This window comes from Theropithecus gelada, chromosome 17 (genome assembly GCF_003255815.1).
Source record: "Theropithecus gelada isolate Dixy chromosome 17, Tgel_1.0, whole genome shotgun sequence".
NCBI lineage: Eukaryota > Metazoa > Chordata > Mammalia > Primates > Cercopithecidae > Theropithecus > Theropithecus gelada.
This window is the reverse complement of record NC_037685.1, coordinates 57,809,536-57,822,275: the sequence shown is the minus strand read 5'-3', so window position 1 is coordinate 57,822,275 and position 12,740 is coordinate 57,809,536. Positions and strand designations below refer to the sequence as shown.

The window sequence follows — 12,740 nt, the reverse complement described above, 5'->3', positions numbered from 1 at the left end:
CGAGAGTGGCTATGCGAGGCTCGGATGAGGGAGGGGGGGGGGGGGAAGGGGAGGGGGCGGGGGGAGGGGGAGAGGGGGAGGGGGAGGGGGAGGGGGAGGGGGGATGTGTTGGGGCAGAATTTCAAAATCAGTAAAAGACCTTTCTGATAGATGTTATCCTTGTCCCGATTCAATTACCAAGAAGTAATTACTGGAAAATATATACATATATATTTTTATATGTATATATTTTTATATATATATATGGTTATTTCTTTTTAGATATAATTTGCATACAGTAAAATTCATCGTTTTTCATGTACAGTTGTGAGTTTTGATAACTGCACACCCTGTGTAATCACCATAATCAAGACACCGAATATTTCTGTCACTCCCCCAAACCCTGTGTGCTCTTTCGTAGTCACCCTTTTCCTCCACCCAAACACCCTGGAAACCACAGATCTGATTTTGGTCCCCAAAGTTTTTGTCTTTTTCAGAATGTCAAATAAGTGGAATCATGCATTTATACAAAATCATACGAAAGGGTGTCATTTTTTTGAGTCTGGGTTCTTTCATTTAGCACAATGCATTTGCACAGCAAAGCCCTGTATCCTGTGCATTGCGCCTTTTTGTTGCTGAGTAATATTCCACTGCATGGATATACTGCCCAGTTATCCACTTCTCAGTCAAGGAACATATAGGTTGTTTCCAGTATTTGGCAAGTAGAAATAAAGCCACCGTAAGGCTTTACCAAGGCAGCTGCACCATTCTGAATTCCCACCTCTCCTTTCTTCAAGATGGAAAACATGCTGCTCGTGGCTATCAGGCCAGCGCTAAACTCACAAACTCCTTGAGAGCCTCTGTCCTCCCTCTGTCTTCTCCCCATCTCAAAAACAAACCAACCAAGTACAAAACAGATACAAACGTTTGAAAGAGGTAGGGATGACGTATCGATGATGATTACCTCCTTCTCCCCCACGTCCGCGCTCCTCAAAATGGCTTAAACCATTCTTCAGGGCCTTCTGGCCACGTGCAACAGGATGAACAGGGCACAGGTCTTCAGATGACAATCTTAGCTAAAGAACTGGGGTGTGGAATTGTTTTTAAAAGTAAAAAGATTCAAACTGCGGTCACTTGAGTACACTCATGACATCAGAAAAATCCTGCATTCCAACGTAAGCTCATACCGGTGGCCTTCATCGTGACATATTAGATAGCAGAGGATTTTTCACAGCATTGCCTCATTAATGGCTAACACCAAAGGTCTTTGCTATTACCAACAACATTTTTTCCAGTAAAGATAAAAAGAACACTAAGTCTCTGAGAAAGCCTGGTAGTACATATAGTATTTGTATGTATGTATTTGTGTCCACACAATCATATACATGTATGTGCGTACATATGTACTTCTACATACATGTGTGTATAATACACACACTCACACAATATAAATATAAAATACAGACAACCCATGGCATTACACATAGCGCGCAGGAGAATTCTGCCTAATCTAGATAAATAAAATTTTCATCTCTGTGCTTGCTACCGTGTCATGTAGAAATGGCTGGGTAGGTTTTCATAAAATATTTGGGATGACCCGACTTAATATAAAGTCTGTGTAGTACTCTTGGAATTGACTCTGAAAACCTCTAGGGAATAACTCAGAGAATCAGGCATTCTCCAGAGCCATTAAAACAGGTACGTGAAAAAGTCTCTGTATTGATGGTCACTTGGTCACTTATGTAGGCAATGAGGACAGTTTCAAATATTAACTCAAAATTGAATAGGGCAGATGTTGGAATAGCAAGCACTGCTGTGAGAATCCCTTTGTTTCTCCGAACTTTTTACAGTCAGTGTGGGAAAATCCCTTTGTTTCTCCTTTTCTACAGCCTATACACGAAGTCTCCATTCTTGATCTTGGGCTTTCTACCACCCTAAATCAGTTATTACTGAAATCTAGTTAGAATGGTGCTATTTGGGTATACAGAGAGAAAAATGAATAGACAGGCATGATCAGTGGCTCTGTGCTCAGACATTGTTACAGAAGTCGTACACTTAAATGAAATCTGATTTCAAAAGTTTTAGACAACTAAGTCTCTACTGGCAAAAGAAAGAACAGAAAGAAAAAAATGAGACCAACACAAACCAAAATGGCAAGAAAACTTAGCAGGGAAAAACCTAATTGGTAAAGTCAACTACATAAGAATGAAAATCTCTTTGAGAGTTTCAGCCAAAATAGAAGTTCTATTAAGGTAGAAATGTGTTTAAATCATTCAATTAAAATTATTGTTGTTGTTGTTATTATTATTATTACTTTTTTTTTTTTGAGACAGAGTCTCACTCTCAGCTCATTGCAGCCTCTGCCTCATGGGTTCAAGCGATTCTCCTGCCTCACCTCCCAAGTAGCTGGAGATTATAGGTGTGTGCCCCCATGTTCGGTTAATTTTTTGTATTTTTAGTATAGACAGGGTTTCTCTATGTTGGCCAGGCTGGTCTTGAACTCCTGACCTCAAGATCTGCCCACCTCAGTCTCCCAAAGTGCTGGTATGAGCCACTGCACCCAGCCAAAATTATTCTTTATTTTCTCAAAAAATAGGGTTAAACACAATATAATAGAAACGTAGGCCAGGTGTGGCTCACGCCTGTAATCCCAGCATTTTGGGAGGCCGAGGAGGGCAGATCATGAGGTTAGGAGTTTGAGACCAGCCTGACCAACATGGTGAAACCCCGTCTCTATTAAAAAACAAAAATTAGCTGGGTGTGCTGGCGTGCACCTGTAATTCCAGCCATTCAGGAGGCTGAGGCAGAAGAATCGCTTGAACCCGGGAGGCAGAGGTTTCGGTGAGCTGAGATCATGCCATTGTACTCCAGCCTGGGTGACAGAGTGAGACTCCTTCTCAAAAAAAAAAAAAAAAAAAAAAAAGAAAGAAAGAAAAAAAAGAAAGAAAAAGAAATGTATCTTCTAGTACTTGAAGGGTTTAGTTCTCTGCATGAAAATTATACCAGGAAAGATTTAAGTTAGATAAGAATATGCTACTTATGTAATCTTCTCTTATCTTTTAAAAAACCAAACAAAATCCCAAAACCAAAATGTCCAACAGATTCTTACATGTGTGCCTCTACTGAAATGTAGGCAGGACTATTTACCCTTAGGGAAGTCACAACCAATTTGGCAAAATAAAAGTAACATTCACCCCTTGCAAGCAATCAGTACTAAACTACGTGGGTGCTGTCTCTGAATGCAAGAGGCCTTTAAGGAAGGGAAGCAAGTTGGCATTTGTGAGGTGAAGTGGGCTGGATTCCCACCACATCTGCCACAGTAACAGGTAGGGTGGGAGCGAGGCAACCGGGCTACGAAGCACAGCTCCAGCACAGGGCTGACCTCTCGAAGCTCACGGGGGCCCGGGAAGTTCTTCGCATGGGTCTGTTTCTGGACTTGCGTTTTTTTATTCCAAGGAGATTTAAACATTTTATAGAGTTCCAAAGACTCCATTTTTAAACCATCAACGCCTAAAAACATTTTTTTAGTGCTGGATCTTCATAACGATCCTTTTAGGTAAGGCAGCTGCAAAACCATCATTAAAAAAAGCATAGATTGTCACACGGAAAGGGCAGTAAGAGTCTATTTTTATAAAGTTCATAGTGATGGTGTATCTTGTAGGGAATCCCTCCAGACTGCTAGTATTTCTCTGGCTTAATACCTACCTCCTCCCTGCCCTCTCACCCCCTCTCCACCTTTTGCTAATAAACTCCCAGCTTTATCAACCAGCAGCAACCAGCTGGCCTTTCAGAGAACATTCCTAGGCACGTGTTTAACTAGTTCTCCAGCCTTCTTCTGACTGAAATAGAAAACCGCAGCATAATGCATTTCTTCTCTGTTGGGTACTAAGGGCTGGGCTAATTGCTGACATTTATCACAGAGCTGGAACAGACAGAGAACATGGATGGGAAAGGCAGCTGCTGGGCTCTCTTTGGCACAATAGCTGACCCTCTCCTCCTGCCCCTTCACCTGATTAGCTGCTACTCATCCTTCAGGTCTTAACTCATTTCATCCTGGGATCCTGAGGCCCTACCCCACCACCAAGCCTGTAAAGCACCACTTCTAACAGTTTTCATTGCAAGCTGTCTTCCTCGAAGCCAGCCCCACCATACCATATTAAAATTGTGGGAATTCTTATCCACATTCTCTATTTGATTCCAAGAGGAGGGACTGTCTTGTTCCTCTTGTCCCCATGACCCAAGAGTGCTTGACTTGGAGAATGAGGATGCATGAGGCAAGGAAAGCAGAATTCAGAATGTTTACATTTCTGGTGAATTCCCATTTTTCAATTGTCCAATGGGAAATTTCTCTAAGTAGTTTTCCCACCAACATATTCCAATTGCAGTTATGACTCAACAATAATCAGCACAAGATAGGGACCACCCAGGTAATCACAAACTGTAAGCCCAGATGCTCTTGGGATGGGGTTGGCACCAGGCCTGTGCATGCAGAGCTCTCTGTGCACACAGCCATCAGAGCACTGATGCTGTACAGCCGGGCTCTCTGTCTCCACAGATTCAACCAACCACAGGGAAAAAAATATATTCAGGAAAGAAAAACAGTAAAAATATCAATACAGCAACAAAAATAGTATATATTTAAAAACTGGGCCAGGCAAGATGGCTCATACCTGTAATCCCAGCCCTCTGGGAGGCCAAGGCAGGTGGATCACCTGACGTGAGTTCGAGACCAGCCTGGCCAACACGGTAAAACCCTGTCTCTCCTAAAAATACAAAAAATTAGCCAGGTGTGGTGGCACGTGCCTGTAATCCTAGCTACTCGGGAGGCCGAGGCAAGAGAATTACTTGAACCCAGGAGGCAGAGGTTGCAGCAGGTCGAGATTGTGCCGTTGCACTCCAGCCTGGGCGACAAGAGAGAAACTCTGTCTCAAACAAAACAAAACAAAACAAAACAAAACAAAACAAAACTGATACAGTGTAACAACTATTCACATAGCATTTACAATGCATTAGATATTTAAGTAATTTATAGATGATGTAAAGTACACAAGAGGATGTGCATGGATTATGTGCAAGTACTATGCTATTTAATATAAAGGACTTGAGCATCCACAAATTTTGGCATCTGAAGGTGGGGAGGGTGTGTCCTGGAACCAGTACCCTGTGGATACCAAGGGATGACTGTACTCACCTCTTCCCCAACCCATATTAGATGGGGAACTCTGTGGGGCATGTCCCAGTACCCTAGTCTCAGCATTCTGCCGGCCTTAGAGTAGGTGCTCAATACTTATTAAAGCTTTTAATAGAAAATGGATGGTTCCACACTTGATGACGCCACAGCCTTTACAGAAAGGTCCGTATGTCAATGGTATTTTTTCAATTTGCCTTTTACTTATTAACATTTTAACACCGCACTCATAGCTGCCAATCTATTCCCTCAAATAAAAGCTGTAACAGGAAACATAAAGCTACCTCTGCCAAGGCAGACGTACAGAACAGATGAGGAAAACTTAGCTATTAGGATTTTATCTTTTACCATGTAATGAAATTTCTTGTGTCCCCCGAATGAAACACATTGTTTTGAGGTACAGGTAAAGTCATGCATTATATCCAAGAGGGGAAAAGTTACTGGACGAAATTCTGATCGTGGTTTAAAACATCTATTCTCTGTTGATTCTAACATTTAAAATGAAATCCAGCCCAAAGCCAGTGACTTCTTTCATCATTTATAATGACGCGTGGGTTACTAACAGGACATAGATACCAAATTGTAATAGGGTTGACCAAGTGCATAGCATCTCCCTGCATTAACATATTTAATTAAGGCTCCCCAAACAAGAAGTTAATCACATAATAATGGAAAGAAGGGGCAACTTAGATATGATTTTTTTCTAACAATGTTGGAAGGTCGGGCAAAGGGATCATGCCTGTAATCCCAGCACTTCAGGAGGCCAAGGCAGGTGGATCATTTGAGGCCAGGAGTTTGAGACCAGCCTGGCCAACACAGTGAAACCTTGTCTCTACCAAAAACACAAAAATATTAGCTGAGTGTGGTGGTGCACTCCTGTAATCCCAGTTACTCAAGAGGCTGAGGTAGGAGAATCGCTTGAACCCGGAAGGTGGAGGTTGCAGTGAACCAGCGCTGCGCTCCTGCACTCCAGCTTGGGCGACAGAGTGAGACTCCATCTCAAAAAACAAACAAAAAAAAGTTTGCAAAATAATGATTATTTTCAAACAATAATAAAAAAATTGATGATAAAACAAAATCTCACAGGTCCAACAGAAAAAAAAAAAGCTGTAAAACAGCAAAAGGAAATATATGTTTGCAAAACAATTTTTAAAAAATCAAAGTATTCATCTACTGAAAACGTTTTGGATTAGAATGGCAATTTATAATGAACCATAATTCATTTCACTTTTTAAATTCGAAGACACGGAAAACAAAATGCCAGTAAAGGCTTTTCTCATATCCTGTAGTGCAGGGGTCCGCAACCCCTGGGCCACAGACTGGACTGGTGCTGGTCGGTGGCTGCTGGGAACCCGGCCATACAGCAGGAGGTGAGCAGAGAGCTAGCGGACATTACTGCCTAAGCTCTACCTCCTGTCAGATCAGTGGCAGCATTAGATTCTCATAGGAGCATGAGCCCTATTGTAAACTGCGCATGCAAGGGACCTAGTCTGCACACTCCTTATGAGGATCTAACGATAAATGTATTGTGCTTGAATCATCCCAAAGACATCCCCTCTGTGGAAAAAATTGTCTTCCCTGAAACCAGTGTCTGGTGCCAGAAAGGTTGGGAACCTCTGCTGGAGTATAATAAAAGTTTGTTTGCTTGTTTTAGGCTTGTCAGATATTGACAAATGTTTAAATGGCTATCAGCTAAATTCTGCGGTTCAGTCTCATTTGGTCCCCAAATTGCTGTGGTCTTAGAATCTCTATGTCTATTTCAGTGATAGTATTTCCAGACCTTCATGCTAAATATGCATCTCATTTCCTGGCCTTTATCCCGTATCAGTTTAATCACCCCCAAGAAAACACTAAAATTTCTTATATGTGTTGCCAAAAATAAGTAGACTCCAAGCTGTACATAATATCCACTTTTTCACATCAATATACATATGTTATGGTTATTCTTTGTATTAGGAACCACCAACTAATCACCATTATGATTTCAGACTCATCTCTATTTCAAAAATAATTTGGCATATTTTCCTTATGTTATACCAAAGTTTACAAGAGATCCCTATGATAATTTTTTTTGAAATATAGGTTAAGTTCAAGTAATGCCCCTATTATTTTTCTATTTGAATTTTATGGTCACTAAAAATTTTATCTATTCCAAATAACCTTTTCCCAGGCGTTCAGAAAGTCCACAAACAAATGCATATGCCACCTAATACGTGCTTAAAATGCTGATGCTGCTGTGCTTTGAAACTGTACTCTATTAAGAAAACTCCAAATAACTAACTCATAGTTTGTTAAATAGTGTAGGAGTGCTAAAGAATTTACGCAACCCCTCTCCTTAAGAGATACCACACAGAGGTCAATCAGGACTTCAAAAATTTATAGGACCTTTCCTAACCTCTTTACCTCTAATCTTTACATTTAAGGCAAATTCCTCCCATTGTCAAAATCAAAGAGTTTTAAAAATCTGTCTCTGCTTTCTGCTTATAAATTACATGGAGAGATAGTTACATAATGGCATGATTTATGCCCCAGGCTTAAAACTACAAAATTACACGTAAGTTCTCTGCTTGCCATCTGCCCTACATGTTGATAGACAAATTTTCCTAAATCACATTTACTATGTAATTTGATTATTGCAAAAAGAGAAGGAAAAAAAGGAATCCCAGCTTCTAATGGCAATACAACTCCAAATGAGCCATTCAGATGCCCTTCCCTGGTCACTCACATATCCTTACCCAGCTCTATCTCTTTGCTTTTGCTAATTTCATCCCATTCCCACCCCCAGTGCAGACACAGGGAATTACATTCCGCCCTCCTGCCCCGCCCACCCCAACCCCACTCCCAGTTGGCTGCCCTGCAAGGCTCTGAAGCTCTGAGCATTCTAGACAACGACAGGATTTTACCTTCTGAGAAATATGGTCCATCTGGCCACGACCATGAAATGTAGCATTTAATTAGTTTAATGCAGAACACAACTACGTGTAAAATTTGTTTTCCAAATCTTCAATAAGCTCGCCAAAGCATACAGTCTGTCCTTATACATTTTTGTCTCTCTCAAGGCGATGAAAGCAGCCAAGTGTCTGTGACATTTTTCTCTTTTTTTTTAGCATCTTAAAATGGTTGTAAAATATAGATAACAAAGTCTGCCGCCTTGGCCATTTTTAAGTGTATGGTCCCATGTGGACACTTGCACTGCAGTTCTAGCGCCCAGCCTGGTGCAACCATCACTGCCATCTGTCTTCAGAGCTCTCTGAGACATTCTTGTCACCGTCTATGGCAGACAGACAAAATCCCCAGTCTGTTTCTAATGATAAAAACCCAGTTTTAATTCATAGAAAGGAACACTTAAAAAGTGTGTATCTTGCTGTACATCAATCATACTTCAGTAACACTGATTACAAACAAAGTGAGGAGGATACAGTGGCAGAGAAGGCTGGTGACAGTTGGAACCCAGACAACAGAGGGGAAGGTGACGCGACTGAGATGGGCATTTCATGAGAAGGCACAGGGAGCCTGGGAAGGGGCTGCAGGGCACAGCAGCATTCATCACTCTTTCATTGCCAGCATTTTCGAGCACCTCCATTCCAGACATTGTGCCAGACACTGGAATTGATCAGATGTATGTTTCAGAAATCGTATCCTAACTGCAGCAGAGATGGTCAAGGAAGTGAAACTAGCGATTTTTGTAAGCCACCAGGAAAACAGTACTAAATTAAGGCAGTCGCAGGGGGATGGACGTACAGATTGTAGTATTTTCAGTTTTACCTACGAATAGGGCTAACACGAAACCATGTATGGCATAATTTTGTTCCTATTTTTTAAATCACTCGAACCAATAGTTATTTTGGCTTGAATTTTATGTGGCACCCTCAAGAAGCATTAAATAAGATTTGTTAGCAACAAATAACTTGTTGTATAAGTAAAAATACATAAGCATGTGTTATGTTCAAGGCACTGTGGTAAAAATGGTCTAATTTGATCAATTTCATTTGGGTGGAATATTTATGGGCTAGTGAGAAAGCTGTTATTCCACAAGGCTTTTGGGGTTTGAACCTGGAGAGAAGTGGAATGTTTATCAGTGCAGGGAATGGCTGAATAGATTGCAGGAAATCCCTCTGTGAAATGGCCCTGGGTCTATACATAGTAACTGGGAATGCTCTCCAGAATACGCTGTCAGGTGAAATGAGTTGCAGGAGGCTCTGCACAGCATGATGACATTTATCTAAAATTCCTGATTTGTTTGTATACATAAATATCTCCATACCTACAGAGAAAAAGGTCAGGACAGATAGTATGGAAGGAGGCTTGGGGATGAGAGTGGAGGGAACTTTCAGTTTGTGTTCCATATAGCAACGTAAATATATCCATGTGTTCCTTATACAGAAAAATCCACTTTTATAGGTTAGTATGCCAACTGAGTAGACTGCATTACGTCACAGGCTTACAGTTCTTCCCTACAATCTTTATTGGCAATTCAAGTCCTATATATAATGATCCTCATAATAATGGCTAAGGCCATAAAATGTGTGTGTGCATGCACACATGCGTAGGTTTCTTTTTTTAATTTGTCAAATTGCCTTTAGACTACATTTTTAAGTGATTAGTAGTTATGTATCTTATAGGGCATTTGAGATGACAACATATTGGCTATTGTAAAGAATCGCTCCCAGAGTTACAAGAAAACCATTTAAGATAAATAAGTAATGTGTTTAATTTATTCTCACTTAAGTAATTAATTATAAGGGTTGCCTTTAGAACAAAAAAGTATTCTTTGCAAATAAGCAAATCAACTTCCAATAATCTTTGATCTTACAGTTCACAACACACTAAAATGGTATGCAAGTAAGTAGTACTTTCCTATTTTTAAAACTATAGTTGAAGTGCATGTTGATGCCAAGGAAGTAATTTGGCCGTGGCAGGTAGGCTTTGCCTGAGTCAATGCTCCAACCACACGGGCTCGGTCAAGGACTTTTCTTTCTCAGTTTTCAAATTAATATCCCTGAGAAACACTAAACAGAAAATTGGGCATGGAGTGGTGGAGACTTTTACATTTTCTTTAACTTGATAAAGAATGTTTGAAAGGCTGTTTACAAAAGACCGTTTAACAACTGCTGCTCAGCTACAATTGAAATCTTAATCTGAGGCAGCGAGCGGCGCTTTCAGGGCCTCCTTCCAAAGAGGGTTTTTCAGACAGACTAAAATTGCACTTTTCTCAGACTCAGCCCACTTGAAGTCAAAAAAAGAAAAAAAAAAAAAAAAAAAACCACCAGCAAGATAGTAGGTGTAAATGACTAAGAAGGGGGCCTAGGGGACGATCTGAAAAGTGAAAGGGTTGGGAGCTCCATGCAGAATGTCCTGATAAGAAGTCCAGACTATCTGTAATGTGCTGATTGTGAAGAAGACCAGATTATTAAGAAACCGTGACAACCAGCAATTACAGGAGCACAAAATGCTGGGAAGCCTGGGATAGCACGAAGAAACGGGGATTCCAATACCCCTTTACACGGTGGCCCATGACCCTACGATACCTCTTTGCACTATCGTCCATGACCCTAAGTGACGTTGAGGAGTGACTCCTACCACAGACGCAAAAACATGTGGGAGCAGGAGGGGAACAAATTACCAAAGGGGAATTTTAAGTACCAAAATGGAATTGTAAAAATAAAGAGAAACCACTAAAGCTCTGACACCAACATCTACAAGTTCTTACCCAGGGTGAACTGAGTATTGAATATTACAGCACAAGACCAGCAGGCAAATTATGAATAATTTTTTAAATTATTGATTTTAACCTCATTACACCGAATAAAATGTCAATTATATCACCAAATCTCTCAAGCCTCTACTGTATATTTTCCTCCTAGGGAAATAACACTTAAGCAGACAGGACACCTCCCACAAAAGATTCAAATTAGGAAGAACGGGTCAGTTTCAGGACTTTAACCAGATCCCTTTTGATTGCTTGGAACATCCTTTAAGAATCAAGGCTGCTCGGCGGCTCAGGCCTGTAAACCCAGCACTTAAGGAGGCCGAGGTGGGTGAATCACGAGGTCAGGAGATTAAGACCATCCTGGGTAACACAGTGAAACCCTATCTCTACTAAAAATACAAAAAATTAGTCGGGCGTGGTGGCGGGCACCTGTAGTCCCAGCTACTCGGGAGGCTGAGGCAGGAGAATGGCATGAACCCGGGAGGCAGAGCTTGGAGTGAGCCGAGATCGTGCCACTGCACTCCAGCCTGGGCAACAGAGCAAGACTCCGTCTCACAAAAAAAAAAAAAAAAAAAAAAAAAAGAAAGAATCAGGTCTGCTCCTCAGCCCACAGGGGGCTTTTGTGTGAACTAGAAGAGGCATCCTCTCTGAAAATGCACACATCATGGTGAATAGGCTGGCCCTTGTGCAACTTAGAAAAATGCATTGCTGTTTCCAGTTGGACTCTGGGCAACTGAAGAATGAAGCAGCACAGGTTATGTTTCTGCTTCATTTACTCTTTTCGCCGGGTTGTCTTGGGCTGTGAACAACCTGCACAATTTGGGGAAATCACTCCTTAGTAGTTTAGTTACCAGATGTGTGACAAGAACTTACATGTTTGACCTGAATGACTGAGTAGGAAAGATTAGAAAACCCAGTAAAGAAGTTGTTAGTTACAGCTACCTTAGCAAGGCGCTTGTTATTACTACTTATTTGAACTGAGTATTGTCAGAGCTTACATCAGAAAAAGTGGATTTCTTCCTTGGTTATTATTTTTACTAAGAGTCAAGAAATCAGACATAAAATAACCCATAGTAGAATGAAGCATCAAAACACCATAAACAATTAACATTGCCTTCCTCCATAGACAAACATATTTGGAAATCGATTAGTCATGATGGCCTCAAAAGCCACCCCTTTATAGCAGGGCTGTAATCCCACGAATAGCAAACATAAAGTGACTTTTCCACTTCTTCCTGGGCCCACTCCTCTAGCAAGCACGTTTGTTTTACTGGTAACTGAATCAGCATCTTGGAAAATTGTCTGACAACACAATGTGAACTCACTGCAATACTGTCAATGACCTCGTCGGTTTACTCCCCACCGTCCCCTCACTCCCACACCCTTCCCACATAAGAGCCAGTGTCCAAGTATCTCAGAAGCAGTGAATGGATGCTAGAAAACTTGCAGAGTCTGTGAGAAATAAGGCAGAAATCAGGCTCCCCCGTTCATTCCAGCAGCACCTCAGTGTTCACCTGGCGAGGTGTAGGCCTCTGGTGCTAGGATCTGGTCCCTCTGGAAGGGGTGTGAGTGTCAGCAAGATTCTACCCCAGCCAAGGACACAGAGGAAGAGGCATGGCCAAGAGGAACACAGGAGGAGAGCTAGGGAGGAAGGCACGTCTGGGTAGGGCAGAAAGGCTTCAGATGCCCGCTTTGGTCATCCAGCATGAGGATCTAGACCAGGATGGTGAGCCCAGCTTCACGGGAGCTTACATGTGACCCAGGCTATAGAAAGTCACAGCAGCATCTTTTAATTTTACAAGAACAAAACCCTCCTTTGAAATGACTTTAAATACCTCAAGATATCCTCTGAAAAGATCTTTC

The 12,740-nt window shown here is 41.4% G+C and overlaps 1 protein-coding gene across 2 annotated transcripts in view; it reads right to left on the bottom strand.

Moving 5' to 3' along the window:
* Nucleotides 1–12,740, bottom strand: part of ATP8A2 (ATPase phospholipid transporting 8A2) — a 649,217-nt gene that overhangs the window by 230,856 nt on the left and 405,621 nt on the right. The window lies entirely within an intron of this gene.